At 37.2% G+C, this 21,193-nt stretch overlaps 1 long non-coding RNA gene across 1 annotated transcript; it reads left to right on the top strand.

Annotated features, from left to right (window-relative positions):
- Window positions 1-15,367: 15,367 nt before the first annotated feature.
- On the top strand, window positions 15,368-16,946 carry LOC135090066 (uncharacterized). The gene is made up of 3 exons (XR_010261751.1): window positions 15,368-16,209; window positions 16,310-16,571; window positions 16,666-16,946. It is a non-coding gene; the product is annotated as an uncharacterized LOC135090066 (long non-coding RNA).
- Window positions 16,947-21,193: the final 4,247 nt, after the last annotated feature.

Genomic DNA, 21,193 nt, shown 5'->3' with positions numbered 1-21,193 from the left:
GTATATATTTTGGAGGGTTGTTAAATAATAAGCTGGAACTACTGAAAAGATGCTTTTGGTATTGTTGTTTGCTATTCACATATAGGGTAATTTGCGTGCATTTTGGCGTTTTGGTACCTAACAATCTTAATAACACTCATAATACACCATTTTAGTAATCTTTTTTTTTTTTTTTGTCATATAGGGTGCTTGTCTGCATTTGACGTTTTAGTACGTAACATGGCGAAAACACTCATAATACACGTTTTTGGTAATGTTGTTCTATTTTTCGATATAGAGAGCTATTCACGTAATTTAGTGTTTTGGTATCAATAATGTTGAAAAACACTTATAACACACGTTTCTGTTAATATCGTTTCATTTCCAGTAAGGGATACTTTGGATGCATTTTGGCGTTTGTTACCTAAATAGCTCAAAAAACACTCAAAACACACGTTTTTCTTAATATAGTTTTGTTTCACCTTAAAGGGTGTTTTACATATGTTTCATCGTTTTGGTACGTAAGAAGCTTAAGATTTCTTAAAAGACACGTTGTTGATAATGTTGCTTTGTTTCCCTCTGCTTTCTAGCGTTTTCGTGCTTAATATGCTCAAATCACACAAATTACACGTTCCTGGTGATGTCGATTCGCTACCCAAATAGGGTGCTTTGCATGCATTTTCACGTTTTGGTACCCAACAAGTTGGAAAACAATGAAAAGACAAATTCTCGGTTATGTACTTGTTTCTCCATGAACAACGTTTTGTATGCGTTTCCGCGTTTTGGTACTAAGAAGCTGAAAAACGTTCAAAAGACACGTTTTTGTCATTGTTATTTGTTTTTGCCTTATTGGGAGTTTGCATGCACTTTAACGTTTTGGTAAAAACACTTATAATACAGGTTTTTGTAATATCATTCTGTTTCTTCTTATAGGGTGCTTTATATGCATTTTAGCATTTTGGTACCTAACATTGAGAAAAGCACTCATAATACAAGTTTTTGATGATGCTGTTCTGTTTCTCAATATAGTGATATTCACGTGTTTTTAGCGTTTTGGTACAGAAGTTAAAAAACAATTATAACACACGTTTCTGTTAATATCGCTTCGTTTCCCCATATCGGGTGATTATCATGGACTTTGGTGTTTTGTTACCTTACAAGCTCAAAAACAATGAAGAAACACATTTTTTGGTAATGTTGTTCTGTTCTGTTTTGGTACGGAAGAAGCTCAAAAACACTCAAAAGACGTGTTTTTGATAATGTTTTATTTTCCGATATAGAGTGTTTTCAATGTTTTTATAGTTTTTTTTTTTTTTTGTGGCTAATATGCTAAAAAAACACAGAAATGACACATCTCTGGGAATGCCGTTTCGTTAACTCAAATAGGATACTTTGCATGTGTTTTGTTATTTTGGTACCCAGCATGCTGGAAAAAAAAAAAAACCCAAAACACGTTTTTGGCAACGTTGCTCTGTTTCTCCATAAAGAGCGTTTCGCATGTTTGAACTTTTTGGTATGTTACGAGCTTAAAAAAAAAAAAAAAAACATAACGCACGTTTTTGTATCCAAAATGCATATAAAGCAATTTGTATGAGTGCTTTGTATGCATTTTGGAGTTTTGGTACCTAAACACAAAGAAAAACACTCACAGTAGGTTTTTGGTAATGTTATTCTGTTTCTCCATGCATACAAATATTCGCGCGTTTTAGCGTTTTGGTACATAAGAAGATAAACCCTTAAAAATATACACGATGATAATGTTATTTTATCTTCCCATGTAAAGTATTTTTAATTTGTTTTAGAGTTTTGGTGCTTAATATGCTCAAAAACATCCAAATAGCACGTTTTCTGTTAATGTCGTTCTAGTATCTAACCAGCTGGAAAATATTAAACACACACGTTTTCAGTAATGTTGTTAGGTTTCTCAATAAGAGGTGTTTTGCACGCGTTGTTAAAAGACAAGTTTTTTTTTTTTTTTGCAATGTTGTTTGCTTTTCTCAAATAGAGTGCTTTGCATGCACATTATCGTTTTGGTAAATAACAAGCTAAAAAAAACACTCTTAATAGACTTTTCTGTTAATATCGTTTTATTTCAAAATATCGGGTAATTTGCATGCATTTTGGCGTTTTGGTACCTTTCAAGCTCAAAAACACTCAAAACTCCATAAAGATTGTTTGGAGCGTTTTACCGATTTGGTACGTAATAAGCTCAAAAACACGCAAAAGACATGTTTTTGATAATGTTTTATTTTCCCATGTATAGTGTTTTCCATTCTTATCAGCGTTTTGATGTAAAAAAAAAAACACCCAAATGACACGTTTCTGGTAAAATCGTTTTATTACCCCAAATCGGATATTTTGCATGCATTTTGTCGTCTTTGTACCTAACAAGATGGAAAACGCTTAAAACACACAAGTTCGTAATGTTGTTCTACTTGCCCATGAATGGCGTTTTGCATGCATTTTAACGTTTTATTACGTAAGCAGAAAAAAAAAACAATCAAAAGAATTTTCTTTATTTTTCCCATACAGCGTGCTTTGCATGCACTTAAGCGTTTTGGTACCTAACACGCACAAAAACACTCATTATATTTTTTTTTCTAATAAATTTGTTCTGTTTCTTTATATTGCCTACTTTGTATGCATTTTGGCGTTTTAGTACCTAACACAGGGAAAAACACTCATAATACACGTGTTTGGTAATGTTCTGTTTCTTCAATAGGGTGATTTGTATGCATTTTGGAGTTTTATTATCTAACATTGCGAAAAAAAAAAACTTGTAATACACGTTTTTCGTAACATTGTTCTGTTTCTTTATATAGAGTGTTATCCATATATTTTTGAGTTTTGGACAAAATCTCATAATGCACTTCTCTGTTAACATCGTTTCGTTTCCTAATATCGGGTAATATGTATGCATTTTGGTGTTTTGCGATCTAAAAAAGCTGAAAAACATTCAATACAAATGTTGTTTCTTCATAAAAAGTTATTTTCCACGCGTTTGAGTGTTTTGGTACACAAGAAACTAAATAAAAAAAAATGTTTTTTTTCAGCGATAATATACCCCAAAACAACCCATATGACAATTTTCTGGTAATATCATTCCGTTACTGCAACGAGGGTTCTTTGCATGTATTTTGGCATTTGGTACTTATGAAGCTCAAAAACACTCAAAATACACGTTTTTGGCAATGTTGTCCTGTTTCTCCTTTACACGTTATTCTGTATGTGTTTTAACGTGTTTGTACATAAGAAAAAGAAAAAAAACATTTTTTTTTTTTTTTCCCATATAGGGTGCTTTGCTTGCACTTTCTCGTTTTAGTACCTAACAAGCTCCAAAATTTTCATAACACAAGATATTAGTAATGTTGTTCTGTTTCTTCATTTAGGGTTCTTTGTATGCATTTTCTCGTTTTGGTACCTGACATGGGGAATATTGTTAATATCGTTTCGTTTCCCTATATAAGGTATTTTGCATGAATTTTGGCGTTTTATTACCTAATAAGCTCAAGAAAAAATCAAAACACACCTTTTTTGCTAACGTTCTTCTGTTTCTTTAATAATGGGTGGTTTCGACGCATTTTAGAGTTTCGGTACGTAATAAGCTCAAAACACACAAAAAGTTTTTTTTTCATTAAGTTGTTTTGTTTTCCTACATAGAGTATTTTCTATATATTTTTTTTTTTTTCTAGCGTTAGGTGCCTACTATGCTTAAAATTAATAAAACAACATGTTTCCGGGAATGTCGTTTCGTTACCCGAAATAGGGTCCTTTACATATATTTTGAAAATTTTAAATATAACGAGCTGAAAAACACTCAAAGCACACGTTTTTGGTAATGTTTTTCTGTTTCTCGGTAAAAGTTGGTTTTACTCCCATGTAAAGTGATTGCCCAGCTTTTTAGTGCTTTATTACCTATCACGATCAAAAACACCCAAAAGACACTTTTCTGGTAATGTCATTTTTTTCCCACATAAAGCTAGTTTTGCATGCAATTTGGGCTTTTGGTAACCAAGAATATGAAAAGCACTCAAAATACACGCATTTGGTAAGGTTGTTCTGTTTCTCAATCAAGAGTGTTATTCATGAGTTTCAGCATTTTGGTATCTAAGAAACTTCTCCATATACACGAGTTTTTGCGTGTTTTGCTATGTGGTTCTTGTGAAACTATAAAACACTCATTATACACGTTTCTCGTAATGTCCTTTTGTTTCCCAATATAGAGTGCTTTCCATCCATTTTCGCGTTTTTTGTAGGTAACAAGCTCAAAAACACTCAAAATATACCTTTTTGGTAATGTTATTCTATTTCTTCATATTGGTTGGTTTGCATCCGTTTTAGCGTTTTTCTACGTAAAACAGTGTAAAAAACATGTTTTCAGTAATTTTTTTTTTTGGATTCCCATATAGAGATACTTCCATATTATTTATCGTTTTGGTGCCTAACATGCTGAAAAACACTCAAAAGACAGGTTTCCGGTAAAGTCGTTTAATTTCCCCATATAGGTGGCTTTGAATGCACTTTAGGGTTTGGTACATAACAGTCCGAAAAAAAAGCTAAAATTAACTTTTTTCATGTTGTTTTTTTCACATAATTTTCCTGAATTTTGCCAGAATTTTGGCATCTTCGTACCTATAAAAATTAATAAAAAAAAATCCTATTTTTTATTTATTTATTTTTTCTCTATAAAGAGTGTTATTTTTGGGTTTTAACTTTTTCGTATTTAAGGAACTTAAAAACACTCATAATTCACGTTTCTCGTAATGTCCTTTCCTTTCCTAAACATAGGGTTCTTTGCATGTATTTAAGCGTTTTTATAAGTAACATGATCAAAAACACTCAAAATACATATTTTTGGTAATGTTATTTTATTTCTTCATATTGGTTGATTTGCATCCGTTTTAGCGTTTTTCTATGAAAAACACTGAAAAGACACGTTTTCAGTAATTTTGTTTTTTATTCCCATATTGATTGATTTCCATATTATTTATCGTTTTGTTGCTTAACATGCTGAAAACACTCAAAAGACAGGTTTCTGGTAAAGTCGTTTAATTTTCCCATGTAGGTGGCTTTGCCTGCACTTTAGGGTTTGGTACATAACAGTCCGAAAAAAAAGCTAAAATTAACTTTTTGGATAATGTTCTTTTATCACATAATTGCCCTGAATTTTTCCAGAATTTTGGCATCTCGGTACCTATGAAGATGAATAACAAAAAAAAAAGTCCTAACTTTTTTATTTATTTATTTATTTATTTTCTAAATAAAGAGTGTTATTTCTGGGTTTTAGCTTTTTGGTACTTAAGGAACTTAAAAACACTCATAATACACGTTTCTCGTAATGTCCTTTCCTTTCCCAAACATAAGGTTCTTTGCAGGTATTTAAGCGTTTTTATAGATAACATGATCAAAAACACACAAAATATATGTTTTTGTAATGTTATTCTGTTTCTCCATAAAGGGTGTTTTGCATGCGTTTTAGTGTTTTGGTATATAAGGAGATCAAAAACACTTAAACTCAAGTTCTTGGTAAAAGTTGGTTTTATTTCCATGAAATGTGATTGCCCTGCTTTTTAGTGCTTTATTGCCTAACACGCTCAAAAACACTCAAAACACACTTTTCTGGTAATGTCATTTTTTTCCCAAATAAAGCTAGTTTCGCATGCAATTTTGGGTTTTGGTAACTAAGAATGTGAAAAAAACACTCAAAATACACGCATATAGTAAGGTTTTTCTGTTTCTCAATTAAGAGTGGTATTCATGAGTTTCAGCACTTTGGTATCTAAGAAACTTCTCCATACACACGAGTTTTTTTTGCGTTTTTTGCCTTGTGGTTCTTGTGAAACTATAAAACACTCATTATACACGTTTCTCGTAATATCCTTTTGTTGCCCAATATAGAGTGTTTAGCATCCATTTTCGTGTTTTTTGTAGGTAACAAGCTCAAAAACACTCAAAATATACCTTTTATGTAATGTTTTTCTATTTCTTGATATTGCTTGGTTTGCATCCGTTTTAGCGTTTTTCTACGTAAAACACTGAAAAGACACGTTTTCAGTAATTTTCTTTTACATTTCCATATAGAGAGACTTCCGTATTATTTATCGCTTTGGTACCTATGATGCTGAAAAACACTCAAAAGACAGTTTTCTTGGAAAGTCGTTGAATTTCCCCATATAGATGGCTTTGCATGCACTTTAGGGTTTGGTACACAACAGTCTGAAAAAAAGCTAAAATTAACTTTTTCGATAATGTTTTTTTTCCACATAATTTCACTAAATTTTAACAAAATTTTGGCATCTCGGTACCTATGAAGATAAAAAAAAAATGATATTTTTTTCTTTATTTAACCTTTTTTTTTTTGGTTTCTTTATAAAGAGTGTTATTTGTGGGTTTTAGCTTTTTGGTACTTAAGGAACTTAAAAACACTCATAATACACGTTTCTCGTAATGTCCTTTCGTTTTCCAAACATAGGGTTCTTTGCATGTATTTAAGCGTTTTCATAGGTAACATGATCAAAAACACTCAAAATACATATTTTTGGTAATGTTTTTCTGTTTCTCCATAAAGGATGTTTTACATGCGTTTTAGCGTTTTGGTATGTAAGGAGCTCAAAAAACACTTAAAGGCAAGTTCTTGGTAAAAGTTGGTTTTATTCACATGTAATGTGATTCCCCTTCTTTTTAGTGCTTTATTGCCTAACACGCTCAAAAAACACTCAAAGACACTTTTATGGTAATGTCATTTTCTTTTTTTCCCATATAAAGCTATTTTCACATGAAATTTGGGGTTTTGGTAACCAAAAATGTGAAAAAACACTCAAAATACACGCATTTGGTAAGGTTGTTCTGTTTCTCAATTAAGAGTGTTATACATGAGTTTTAGCGTTTTGGTATCTAAGAATCTCAAAAAACTCTCATAATGCACGTTTCTTGCATGCATTTTGGCTTTGCATGCATTTTGGCATTTTTTTTTTCACGTAATAGCTGAAAAAAAACACTGAAAATACACGCTTTTGGTAAAAAGAACATAAAAAATAAGTAAATCTGCATTAAGGCATCAGGCGTACACGTAGCAGTACTTGTATGAAATATGCCTAGCTATTTCCACCTATCATCCCTATTCATAAATGTGTAATTTTTTCTTACACTTCCCAAATGCCTCAGCACTAACAACTTGATTAATACGTCCGTTCCAATCATCTATTACTCTATTTTAAAACCAATTCCTTTCTGTCTCCTTCTTGAACATCAAGTTTTCAGGCTTGAACCCGTTTTTCTTGTTCTATTATGGTTACAGATTCTAAGAATTTTCTTTATGTTCCCCTTGTTATAACCCATATACCACTTAAAGACTTCTATCAGCTCCAACTCTTAACCTACGTCTGTATGTAAATTTAACAGCTTGAATCTCGCTTCGTAAGGAATACTCCTCATCCCCTGTATCCTTTTAGTCATTCTCCTTTGTACTGATTCTAATAGATCTTTATCCTTCCTGTGATGTGGTGACCAGAATTGGACAGCGTAGTCTAGATGAAGTCTTGACTAGCGCCAAATGTAACTTTAATATTACTTCGGGTGTTCTACTTTTAGCACTCCTGAAAATGAATCATAATACACTATTTGCTTTGTTTCTGGCCTCTTTGCATTGCTTTCTTAGACGGAGTTCAGAGCTAACTTTAAATCTCAAACCTTTTTCTTACCCTGAACCTACCAGAACTTGGTTGTTCATTGTGTAACTAATGTGTGGGTTTCTTCCACTTACGCTAAGTGCTTTCAATTTGTTGATATTAAACTGCATTTGCCATCTGTCTGTCCATTCGTTCATCGTATCCAAATCTACCTGCAAGGCGATGATATGCGATTCTGACCTAATTAATCTACATATTCTCGTGTCATAAGCAAATTTACTAACAACACTACTAATTCCACTATCCAAGTCATTGACATATAATACAAACAACATCAGCCCTAATACTAATAATCCCTTTGTCACCCCAATAATTACTTGACCCCACTCGGATTTAGAGCCGTTTATTACAACACTCTGTCGCCTGCCGCTTAGCCATGACCTTCCAATCTAAACACCTCATCTCTCTCGTGCGGCCTAACCTTTCTCAGTAGACTCTGATGGGGGTACCTTGTCAAACGCTTTACTAAAGTCCTGATATAGGATGCCATAACTATCACCATTATCTTCCGCCTGGTAAACCTTACTGTATAAACTTACCAAGTTTGTCAGGTAAAACTCCCCCTTCGTGAAGCCATGCTGTAACTGATTTATCAAGTTATGTTTGTCTAAATGCTCTTAAATGTTCTTCGCTATTATTGACTCCATTATTTTACATTCAACAGAAGTTAAGCTGACAGGTCTATAATTAGACGTTAATTTTTTTTTTCTCCTTTCTTAAAAGTAGGTAATATATTTGCCTGCCTCCACATTACCGATACCTCACATGACTAAAGTGATTTCCTAAGGACAGAAACTAACAATTTACTTATAACCTTTTTCCATTCCTTAAATACTCTGGAATATATTTCATCTGGTCCTGGTGACTTGAACTTTTCAGCTTATCTATCTACTGTTCCACTATCTCTTTAGTTATGGTAATATCTGTTAGCATCTCATTCTCTTCTACTCTAAATATCTTGTCACTATTCGGCAAATCCTGCATGTTTTCCTGGGCAAAGACCGTTAAAAAATACTCGTTCACAATTTTACTAATCTCCTCCCAACAACTAAGCAGGTCCCATTCTACTGTCTTTAAGGAACTATTTTTTCTCTATTCTTCGTCTTATATGCCTGATAAAATCCCTTGGGGTCCATCTTCGCTTGGCTGGCTACCTTTAATTCATAACTATTTTTAGCTTTCCTTGTTAAACTCCTGACTTTTCTAATTCATTATATTATGGCCTTAAAACCACTTCCCCTGTCTTTAATCTCATATATACTTCTCTTTCGCCCTATGTAGTGTTTTAACCTCAGTCATCCATTTAGGATCATTCTTCTGCAAACTTATTCTTCTGTAAGGGATATTCCCTAACTGTCCTGAATGTAATTTATCAACGAAATATTTATTTTGCTTCTCTATAAAGGGTGTTTTGCTTGAGTTTTAGCGTTTCTGTACATAAGAACCTTTAAAACACGTTTTTAGTAATGTTATTTTGTATTCCTTTATAGAGCGCTTTCCATGCTTTTCAGCGTTTTGATGTCTAACACGTTGAAAAACACTCAAAAGACACGTTGATGATAATGTCGTTTCGTTTTCCGATAAAGGGGGCTTCCAATGCATTTTGTCTTTTGGTACTTAACAATATGAAAATAAAAGTTTAAGTAAAAGTTTTCGGTAGAGTTATTTTTCCATATAAAGTTCTAATCATGTGTTTTTGAGTCTGGGTACCTAAAAAGCTCAAAATCTCTCATAATACACTTTTCTCGTAATGTCCTTTCTTTTCTCCATGTAGGATGCTTTGCGTGTAATTTGGCACTTTTATACTTAACAAGCACAAAAACAATCAAAATACAAGTTTTTGGTAATGTTTATTTGTTTCTTTGTAAAGGTTGTTTTGCATGCTTTTCAGCGATTTCGGATGTAAGAAGGTGAAAACACTCTAAAGATACTTTCTTGGTAATGTTATTTTATATTGCCAAATAGGGTGCTTTCAATGCTTTTTAGCATTTTGATTCCTAACACTCAAGTAAACACTCAAAAGACACGTTTCCTGTAATATAGTTTTGCTTCTTCATATAGGGATCTGCATGCATTATGATGTTTTGGTACATAATGTGAAAAATGCTCAAAATAAAGATTTTAGGTAATGTTGTTCTTTTTCTCTATATAGGGTGCTATTCATCCTTTTTAGCGTTTTGGTATTTAGGAAGCTTACTTAGGAAGCTCAAAAACACAAATAAAACTTGTTTCTCCAAATGTCTTTCCATTTCCCCATATAGGATGCTTCGTATGCATTTTGACGTTTTGGTACATAAAAAGGAAAAAAAAAAAACACTCAAAAACACGTTTTTGGTGATGTTCTGTTTCTCTATTAAGAGATATAGAATATATTTAATTTTCATTCAGTCGGTTTAGTGTTTGCTACCTAAGAGATTCAAAACTCTGATAATGCACGTTTCTCGTAATGTCCTATCGTTTCCTCATACAGGGAGCTTTACATGCATTTTTAAGATGTTGTACGTAATAGACTCAAAAAGATTCAAAATACACGTTTTTGGTAAGGTTTTTTTTTCTATTTGGTAAGATTATTCGTGTTTGTTGCATGTGTTTTAGCGTTTTGGAACGTAAAAAGTTTAAAACACTTAAAAGACATGCTTAGTATTTTGCATTTTCTATATAAGGGGCTTTCCATGCTATTTAGGGTTTTCGTGCCTAACACGCTGAAAAACACATAAAAACACATTTCTTACATTGTTGTTTAATTTTCTCGTATAGCGAGCAAGCATTATGGTGTTTTGCTACCTGACAATGTGAAAAGCATTCAAATTACACGATTTTGGTAATGTTTTTTCTTTCTCCATTTTTGCGTTTTGGTACCTGAGAAGCTAAAAAAAAAAAAAAACTCATAATACACGTTTTTTGTCATGTCCTTTCGTTTCCTCATATAGGCTGTTTTTGGTGCTTTGGTACCTAACAGGGTGTTTGCATGCATTTTGACATTTTAGTTCGTAAGAACCTAAAAAAAACACTCTAAAGACACGTTTTAGTAAAGTTGTTTTGTATTCCCCTATGGGGTGATTTCGTTGCTTTTTACTGATTTGGTGCCTAACACGCTCAAAAAATAACAAAAGACAAGTTTCTAGTGATTTCGTTTCGTTTCTTCATATAGGTTGCTTTACATGCATGTTCGCGTTTTGGTAATTATCAATGTAAAAAAAATACCCGTTTTTAGTAAATTTGTTCTTTTTCTTCAGAGCACTATTGAAGTAATGATTTGGTACTTAAGAAAGTAATAAAAAAATAAAAAAAAACACAACAAACGTTTCTCCTAATGTCGTTTTTATTTCCATATGCAGGGTGATTTGTTTGATGACAGGCGATTTTATACATAATAAGCTCAAAAAAAAAAAAACACACAAAATAAACGTTTTTGGTTAATGTACTCTGTTTCTCTATATATGGTATTTTCATACGTTTTTAAAGTCGTTTCATATATCTATATATGGGTTTTTGCATGAATTTGTTTTTTTGGTACCTAACAATGTCATAACACTCAAAATGCACGTTTTTTTTTGGCAGTATTGTTCTGTTTCTCCATATAGAGTGTTTTTCATGCGTTTTACCCTTTTGATACTAAGAAAATCAAAAACTCTCATAATACACGTTTCTCGTAATGTCTTTTAATTTTTTTTCCCATATAAGGTATTTTCGATTCATTTAGGCGCTTTTTTTTACGTAACAATCTTACAAAAGACTCAAAATACTTGTTTTGTATGCGTTTTAGCATTTTTGTATGTAAGGAGCTTAAAAACACTTAAAGGCAAGTTATTGGTAAAAGTTGGTTTTATTCCCATGTAATGTGATTACCCTGCTTTTTAGTTCTTTATTGCCTAAAACGCTCAAAAAAACTCAAAAGACACTTTTCTGGTAATACTTTTTTCACACATAAAGCTAGTTTCGCATACAATTTGGGGTTTTGGTAAGTAAGAATGTTAAAAAGATTCAAAATACACCCATTTGGTAAGGTTGTTCTGTTTCTCAATTAAGAGTGTTATTCATGAGTTTCAGCATTTTGGTATCTAAGAAACTTCTCCATATATACGAGTTTTGCGTTTTTTGCCTTATGGTTCTTGAAAACTATTAATACATTCATTATACAATTTTCTTGTAATATCCTTTTGTTTCCCAATATAGACTGCTTTGCATTCATTTTTGCCTTTTTTGTAGGTAACAAGCTCAAAAACACTCAACTTTTTTGTAATGTTATTCTATTTCTTCATATTGGTTGGTTTGCATCCGTTTTAGCGTTCTACGCTAAAACTGAAAAGACACGTTTTCAGTAATATTGTTGAAAATGCTGAAAACACCTAAAGACACGTTTCTTGTAAAGTCGTGTAATTTACCCATATAGATGGCTTTGCATGCATTTCCGGGTTTCGTACATAACTCCGGAAAAAGATAAAATGATTTTTTTTTTGTTTTTTTCACATAATTTCCCTGAATATTCTCAGAATTTTGGCATCTCGTTACCCATGAAGATGATTAACAAAAAAAAAAATCAATTTTTTTTATTATTTTTTTTTTTTCGCTATAAAGAGTGTTATTTGTGGGTTTTAGATTTTTGGTACTTAAGGAACTTAAAAATACTCATAATACACGATTTTCGTAACGTCCTTTCGTTTCACATACATAGGGTTCTTTGCATGTATTTAAGCGATTTTATAGGTAACATGATCAAAAACAATCAAAATACATGTTTTTGGTAATGTTATTCTGTTTCTCCAAAAAGGTTGTTTTGCATGCGTTTAGCGTTTTGGTATTTAAGGAGTTAAAAAACACTTAAAAGCAAGTTCTTCGTAAAATTTGGTTTTATTCCAATGTAATATGATCGTTCTGCTTTTTAGTGCTTTGTTGCATATCACGCTCTAAAACACTCACAAGACACTTTTCTGGTAATGTCATTTTTTCCCACATAAAACTAATTTAACTTGTAATTTCGAATTTTCGTAACTAAGAATGTGAAAAACACTCAAAATACTCACATTTGGTAAGATAGTTCTGTTTCTCAATTAAAAGTCTTATTCATGAGTTTCAGCATTTTGGAATGTAAGAAACTTCTTTATATACACGAGTTTTTGCGATTTTTGCCTTGTGGTTCTTGTGAAACTATAAAACACTCATTATACACGTTTCTCGTAATGTCCTTTTGTTTACCAATATAGAGTGCTTTCCATCCATTTTCGCGTTTTTTGTAGGTAACAATTTCAAAAACACTCAAAATATACCTTTTTGGTAATGTTTCTATTTCTTCATTTTGGTTGGTTTGCATCTGTTTTAGAGTTATTGTACGTAAAACACCGAAATGACACTTTTTTCAGTAATTGTGTATTGGATTCCCATATAGATTGACTTCCTTGGGTTTTATCGTGTTGGTTCCTAACATGCTGAAAAACACTCATAAGACAGTTTTCTGGGAAAGATTTTTAATTTCCCCATATAGGTGGCTTTACATGCACTTTAGGGGTTTGGTACATAACAGTCCAAAAAAAAAGCTAAACTTAACTTTTTTGATAATGTTCTTATTTCATATAATTTCCTGAACTTTGACCGAATTTTGGCACCTCGCTACTTAAGAATATAAATAAGAATGAAAAAAAAATGTCGTATTTTTTTTTTTATTGATTTTTTCTCAGTAAAGAGTGTAATTTGTGGCTTTTAGCTTTTTCGTACTTAATGAACTTAAAAAAAACTCATAATACAAGTAGTTGGGAAATTGCCACCAGAGTCCCCATCCTGAAATGGCATGCCGCCCAGGTCGCCATTGCATGGCGACCTGGACGGCATGCCATTTCAGGATGTGGACCCTGTTGGCAATTACCCGGAGTGGCGATCCATTTCAGGATGGAGACCCTGACTGTAAATAGAGTGTTGGGGGATGGGAGAGGGAGGGAGGGGGGGGAGGGGGGGATGGGGATCCCACCCCCACCCCAGGAGCGACTCTGATGGCATGCCATATTGTGAGTGTGGGGCTGATCAAGTTGCAATGGGGAAACCTGACAGCAATTTTCCGTAGACTTCAGTGGCAGTCCATGTCAGGATGGAGACCCAGGCTTGGGAAAGGGAGGATGGCGATTCACGACGGCAACACCAAGGGGTGGGGGGGGAGGGAGGGGGGAGGGACGGTGACGGCGACACTGACGGAGAGGTGGGGGGCGTGCGTCCTTATCCTTCGGCGACGATGGAATGACTAAATGAATCAATGATGGTGGGTGGAAAATAATTGAGTGAAAGGAGGGGGGGGGGTGTGGACTGGCGGCCAGACGTGGAAGTCGCCACACACACGCGTGGCTAGGGGACTGTGACGGCAATGCCGTGTAGGTCGCCCTTTCACGTCCCCCCCACCCCCAACCCACCCACCCAGGGGCGACTCTGACGGCAAGCCATATTGCGATGGTGATCCTGATAGCAATTTTCCATAGATCCATGCTTGGGAAGGGGGGGGTGATTCACGACGGCAAACACCAAGGGGGGGGGGGGGGAGGGACGGTGACGGCGACACTGACGGAGAGGTGAGGGGGCGTGCGTCCTTATGCTTCGGCGACGATGGAATGACTAATGAATCAATGATGGTGGGCGGAAAATAATTGAGTGAAAAGGGGGTGGAGGGGGGGAGGAGAGGTGATGGGGGGGGGGGACTGGCGGCCAGACGTGGCAGCCGCCCGCCACACACGCGTGATTAGGGGGACTCTGACGGCGCTTGCCATAGAAGTCGCCCTTTCCCTTTCATTCACGGAATCCTGGAGGGTGGGATGACTGAGTGTTGCCATCACGCGTTCCCTCCGACATCTCAATACATCCCCTATGGTCAAGGTCGTCGCGACTGCCGCACGAGATCCCGTTACCTGTCCATCCTTTTTACCTGGAGAAAGCGTCTGTGACGGCCAGGGCGGAGCGGCGGCCTCTTCCACTTTCACCGACCACCAGCGGCATGGCTGACGTAATACTTATGTCGGATGGCGGTCTTATTACTATCATTATTATTATTATTATTATTATTATTATTATTATTATTATTATTATTATTATTATTATTATTACTATTATTATTATTATTATAGCCGACACGTGCTCCCTCCGATATCTCAGTACATTCCCCTATGGTCAAGGTCGTCGCGACTATCCACGCCGTACCGCCATAATCTCCAGTCTGCCGACGTATATATGTCATGAAAAGGTAAAGTTTAAAGTCAGTCTGTTAGTTGACAGGGTTTAAAAAACATGTCATTGAGAGATAGTGACGATATATACGTATACCTATCTTCTCTTGCAGGTGGTAGGTCATTTCCCAACAACACAACAACAGAATTTGAAAACAGAATCTTACCCATTCATTTAGACACCGGCAGGGATTATGAAGTCGGCTGTGTAATATTTTATTCCCTAAATATTTCTACTGCATTGCGGAAGGGGATCCAAATTCCAGTATATCGTTCTATGGTCGGGTTAAGCAGTCAGACTTTGATATGTATGAATATAATATGTATACCTATCTACCGGAAAGGAATATCATCTCCAATTTTACCGATAAGAACATACCGGCCATAACTAAGGCAATTAATGGACAGATAGTGAGAGAACTTCAAGCAATCTTGAATGACTCCTTTAAGATCTATTTCCCTTACTCGGATATCATTTATTATGACCGCGACTTGGACGATCGTATTTACAGTGATATAAGTATAAAATTTGCATCGCATATAGCTCACATTCTGGGTTTCAATCCAAATTTTCGCTACACCGTCTACTTTCAAAGATCTGGCGACGGCATTTCATCTTCCGACGCCAGCGAAGCTTCCTCCTCATCACCCATAAAATTATTCGCTCAATACGTACCGCGAGCTGATGCAGGGACGGATTATATGTACGTTTATACCGACATCATTTCCCCCTCGCGATTTGGCAACCAACTAGTTAATATATTAGACGTCATACCACTCCCCGGCGACAGCACCAGTAAAGGTGCGAATTCAATTACGTATAAACCACTTTCTGCATCAACTATAGAGAGTGTGGCCATCAAAATTGCTAATCAAAGAGGCAAACCTATTCAGTTTGAAGATGGGGAAAACAGTGTTACTTGCGTGTTACATATAAGACCACGTTAACTTTGCGTCTCGGACGTAAAGTTTTGAAGAGAATCGATCAAGGTGGGATAATGGGTGGAGTGGAGGATAATGAAACAGGCAGGTGTTGCCTACTTCCGAGTCAAGGCACGCGCCTCGCGACCATCTGCGCGGGAAGCTTCAGTGTTTCCCCGCGCGGCATGGCGGCCGGGACAAAGTGTTGACAATGTTATAGAATAAAAAAGAAAAGAAAATATGTGTTCACTGTGGAACAGCAGAGGCGCGGATTTTATGTGAAGTGTGTGGGAGATGGCGCACTAATCCATCCTGCCCCTCATGTGTGGAAGACCAGTGTGATTTATGCGAGCGGTGTGGACTTCTGTTTCCACATCCACCGCCAGAACACACCTGCGAAGTTGGCAATCCTGCTTCTTCTGGTAAGCATTATTACTTATTTTGGCGGGAATGTATAATAATAAAGATGAAATGACTGTCAATCTTTACAAGTTTGAGCTCTGAGCACATCTTCCTGTACAGGCTCACACTCGATTGAGGTTGAGCAGAACGCCGGCGTAGAAGGCCCACGTCGGCGGTCGTCACAAGGCGACATCCCACGCGGAGGTGGGGGAAGAGGTGAGAAAAAAAAAAAAATACTACAAATAATAAAGCAATAAATACGGTGCCACCGCCACTACTAATATTCTTTTTTTTTAAGACTCGCCACGGCCGGGACCGAGTGGATTATCGGGGAACGTATTCAATTCTTCCGAGACTTCAAGTCCTTCACTACCTACACAAGGTAAATATCAATTCAATAATAATAATAATAATAATAATAATAATAATAATAATAATAATAAACTGTCGCTGCTACTTCTATTTTTTCTTCCCAGACACGCCACAAGCGGAGGCGGACCACGATGAGCGCAGCATGGCAGGAGAGTCGGCGGATGCAGACCTTGACGAGCGCGGGATGCCGGAAGAGCCGCGGTTAATTGACTCGAGGGAAAATTTTATGAGGAGCTTCACCAGACATCAATATGACATACCTGATCATGTAAGCAGAGATCCACTCGGTCTACTTACCGAATACAGGGAGTTCTTTATACGGGAAATTAGATCATATTTCACGTCACACGGCTCGCCATTCCCCCCCACCCTGAAAATATTTTCACACATTTCTCAGTAACATTTCTCTGTTACTAGTGAAATTCTCTACCTTAGGCGAGGATGAACATCGAGTCATTCATATTGCTTTTAGAGCACGACTGATCACCTATCAAGATGTGCCTGACCTTGTTGATTTATGGATCCATCAGCTGAACAGTCGGCTGGAAAGCCTTACCAGCGAGACTGAAGGATCTGGTTTTATCATTTCAAGAGTACAGAATTTTTTCATCAACTATTGCTTGCACGTCGCATGTAGTGGCATAGGAGATTATGTTGCTTATCCTAGAGGCGTGCGAGGAGGGAATGAAATTTTCAATCCTGATGGCCGACATTCATCCTGTGTTATTCAGTGTTTGGCGGCTTTCAGACTTCATGCTCGAGGTGTACCTTGGAAAAGAATTCCAAAAATATTACGGAGACGGCATGGCGGAGAGAAATACGTCACGCGCGGAAAAGTAGGCAGTCCAGTGACTTGGGAGAACTTGAGTCAGTTAGAAAGGTTAAATTGTCTGTCTCTGGACGTTTATACACTGACAAAAAGCGGTGAGATATACTATTTAACATTATCAAGAAAAGGCTCGCGGAAGTATAAAACTGTAGTCTCACTCCTTTTACTAGGTGGAAAACATATGACGCTCATTAAAGACGTGGAGAAGCTGCACCGGAAATTGACGAGAAGCAGTCCCACCCCAGAGGGTCATCAGTTTTGCAAAGTATGTTTCAGCTCAGTTCCCAAGTCTGTCAGTTTGAGCGATCACGAGTGTCACTGCGACTTCACTCAAACTCTTCTCTTTCCAGGTGACGGTGAAAAAGTAAAATTTAAAAATTTTGCCTACACCTATCAGCCTGCATACTTAGCATTTTTTGATTTTGAAACTATGATAAAACCTAAGGAGAATAGGAGTGTGATAGCTGAACATGACCCAATTGGATACTCGTATCTCATCATCAATAGGCATGGAGATGTCGTGGAAAAGAGAAGTTATTTCGGTGAAGATCCCGTGAATAATTTCATTGATAGCCTATCCAATGCTTGGGGAATCATCAAGGAAAGTGTAGTTAGCTATCCAATTAGCATGTCTGCGGAGGATGAAGCCCACTTCAAACGTCAGCGTCACTGCGAGCTCTGCCATCAACCCTTTAATGTGAAAACCCCACCTCATAAACATCACGACCACTCATTACCACAAAATAATTACAAGGGGGCTTTGTGCGCGCGATGCAACCTCCAGTGTCGTGACATGAGGAAATATCTCATCACTCTGGCACATAATATGAGCTTTGACGTCTCCTTAATCATAAAAGACCTTCACTTGCCAGAGTCGCACGTGGACATCCTTGCCAAGTCAGAATCGCATTTATTGAAAGTAAGGATTAAGGAATTGCAGTTTCAGGACACGCTTTCCATTATGAATGCTGGCCTCGGTCATCTCGCTCAGAGTCACGTGCAGGCGGGCTATAGCACGCGTTACGCCCAGGAAATGGTGAATTACCTCCCCGAGGATGTAAGGCGTGTAATTTGCACTCAAAAACAGTTTCTTTGTTATGAGTACATCACCGACCTTGGCCGCTTAGAAGATCGACAATTGCCACCTCGTGAGGCATTTTATGACACGCTCAAGGGGAAGGCTCTGCCACCTGGAGAATATGAACACGCTCAAAGCGTGTGGAGTATGACATCCTGCCGCACTTTAGGCGATTACATAAGACTGTATTGTGAGATTGATGTGGGATTATTAGCCGACACATATCTCAAATATAGATCATAACTGCATGAATTTTATGGGCTGGACGTGTCACATTACGTGTCACTGTCTTCTTATGCTTATGACGCTTTTTTAAAGTCGACAGGCGTTCAACTTGATCCACCTTACGACCCTAACATGTATCACCTGATCAAAAGAAATGTACGAGGAGGCTTTGTAACTTGCGTCAGGCCACACCTGCAGTCAAACCACGAACCCGACGGTGGACCCGGCACCTATGTGTTCTATCTGGACTATAATTCATTATATGCAAGCGTTATGTGTTCCCCCCTGCCTATGGGTGACATCAAAAAGCTTTCTCAGTCAGAGATGGATGATTTTTTTGAAGTTGGCATCCAGAATCATGCGACAGATGGCGACGTCGGTTACTGGCTGCATTTAGACAGCTGTGACGTTTCCCCCGACGTAGCTCGGATCACGGACGAGTTCCCTCTGTGCCTCGCACACATGACTATTACAGAAGATGACATCTCGCCGTACAGTAAAAGACTGTTAGAAGCTGAGGGTCGTAAGCTGGGGAGGAAAAATCGTAAACTCGTGGCCAGTCATAAGGGACTGAAAGATCATCTCATCAGTCTGGAATTGCTGCAACTTTTACTCTCACTTGGACTGGAAATACAATGTGTTCATGCTATATATAGGTTCAGACAGGCTCCATACCTGAAACCTTTCATAGAAAGGAACGTCGCTCAGCGTAAAAATGAGACGTGCGCCATTAAAAATCGCATTTGCAAACTGATGTCAAACGCAGTTTATGGTAGATCCATGTTATCTGAAGTGAAGTATGGCCTCCAGCAGAAATTAGTGACAAAAAGAAAGTCTTTCCTGAAGTATGCAAGAAATCCATCCTTTAAAAGGGTCCACCAATTAGGCGAGGACCGAGTCATATGTGTCAACAGTAAGAACACGATTAAAATCAGGCAGCCAAATTACTTGGGATACCATATTTTAGAAGTGGCAAAGAAGTACATGTACAACTTTTGGTATCGTGTCATCAAAGCTAATTATGGGGAGAGAGCTAAATTAGCTTATGAAGATACTGACAGTTTCATTTTCAGTCTGCACATACCTACAAACTTAAATGATGAACTGAAACATGGACCCATGGCAAATTTTCTCGACACCAGTAACTTTGCTTCAGATCACCCGTGTTTTAATGGGGAGCGGAAGGGTCAACTAGGCTTGTTGAAATCTGAAACCGGATCCACGCTCATCAAAGAGGCGATTATATTAAAGCCAAAGATGTATTCGCTGCTGTTGGAAGATGACAAGCAAGTATCTCGAGGTAAAGGCATTCCAACTCACCTTCAGCAAAATATATTGCATCAGCAGTATAGGGAAACACTTAATAATGTCGCATGTGGGATGGTGGATTGCTATAATATCAGGAATGTGAAAGGACAAATTTGTACCACTCGTATGCGAAAGCGAACGTTGTCACATTTTGACGACAAGCGCTTTCACGTCGATGGCTATACCTCAAGGGCGTATTATCACCCCGACAATGATCCGCGGGAAAGAGATGTGGAGAATGAGATGGAAGAGGAGGTGGCGGTGGATGTGGATGAGGAAGAGGAGGAGGAGGAGGAGGAGGAGGAGGAGGAGGAAGAGGGGGAGGAAGAGGGGGAGGATGGGGTAATGAGTGGTCTGTGGCGTGATCGGGAGAGACTTTCCGCGGCATTATTCACATCATGATTAAGGGGTAGAGAAAGAGAGGACGCAGCTGCTAGCAGACGCCCTTCATGTAATGTAAAAAAACATTTGCTCTGACCACGTAGGCTAAGGAAGAGGGGGAGGTGGAGGATGGGTTGTGTCGTGATCGGGAGTGGCCTTCCATGACATTATTCACGTCATAATTAAGGGGTGGAGAGAGACCGCGGCCGCCAGCAGCTGCCATTCATGTAATGTAAGAACATTTGTTTTGAGTATGGAGTTAAGGAGAGGAATGAGGAGATTGTTCATGTACTGTAAGGACATTTGTACTGTCCACGTGGGATAAGGAGGATGAGGAGGAGGAGGTAATGTAAGAACATTTGTACTTAGGTTAAGGAGAGGGGGGAGGGGGGGGGGAGGTTGAGGAAGAGGTGTGGGTTGGGGGAGATCCACGTCATAATTAGAAGGCAGGGATGAGGATGCAGCTAGGAGGTTAGTTATGCTGTTACCTACATGACCATGTAAATAAAGGTTAAGTAATAAATACTGTAAACATATCGTAGCGTCTTTTAGTAACCCTCTGAACTTAACATGGACAAGACATTTAGCGAAGAGATGCTGAATCTCTTCAGATATCCTGCACGCATAATTATTGCAGGTTATACAAATTCCGGCAAAACACACCTCTGCAATAAAATTATAGAGAAATATCAGCATGGATTTAACAGAATTATCATTTGTGGCGTCTCATCGCATTCGCTGCAGCAGAATTCCCCTTTTCAAGATAAGGTCGAAGTGCATGAGAAAATTATTGATCCCGTGATGGATGATA

Source organism: Scylla paramamosain, chromosome 34 (genome assembly GCF_035594125.1).
Source record: "Scylla paramamosain isolate STU-SP2022 chromosome 34, ASM3559412v1, whole genome shotgun sequence".
Classification (NCBI taxonomy): domain Eukaryota; kingdom Metazoa; phylum Arthropoda; class Malacostraca; order Decapoda; family Portunidae; genus Scylla; species Scylla paramamosain.
Note: the sequence above shows the minus strand (reverse complement) of the source record. Positions and strands in the feature narration are given on the sequence as shown.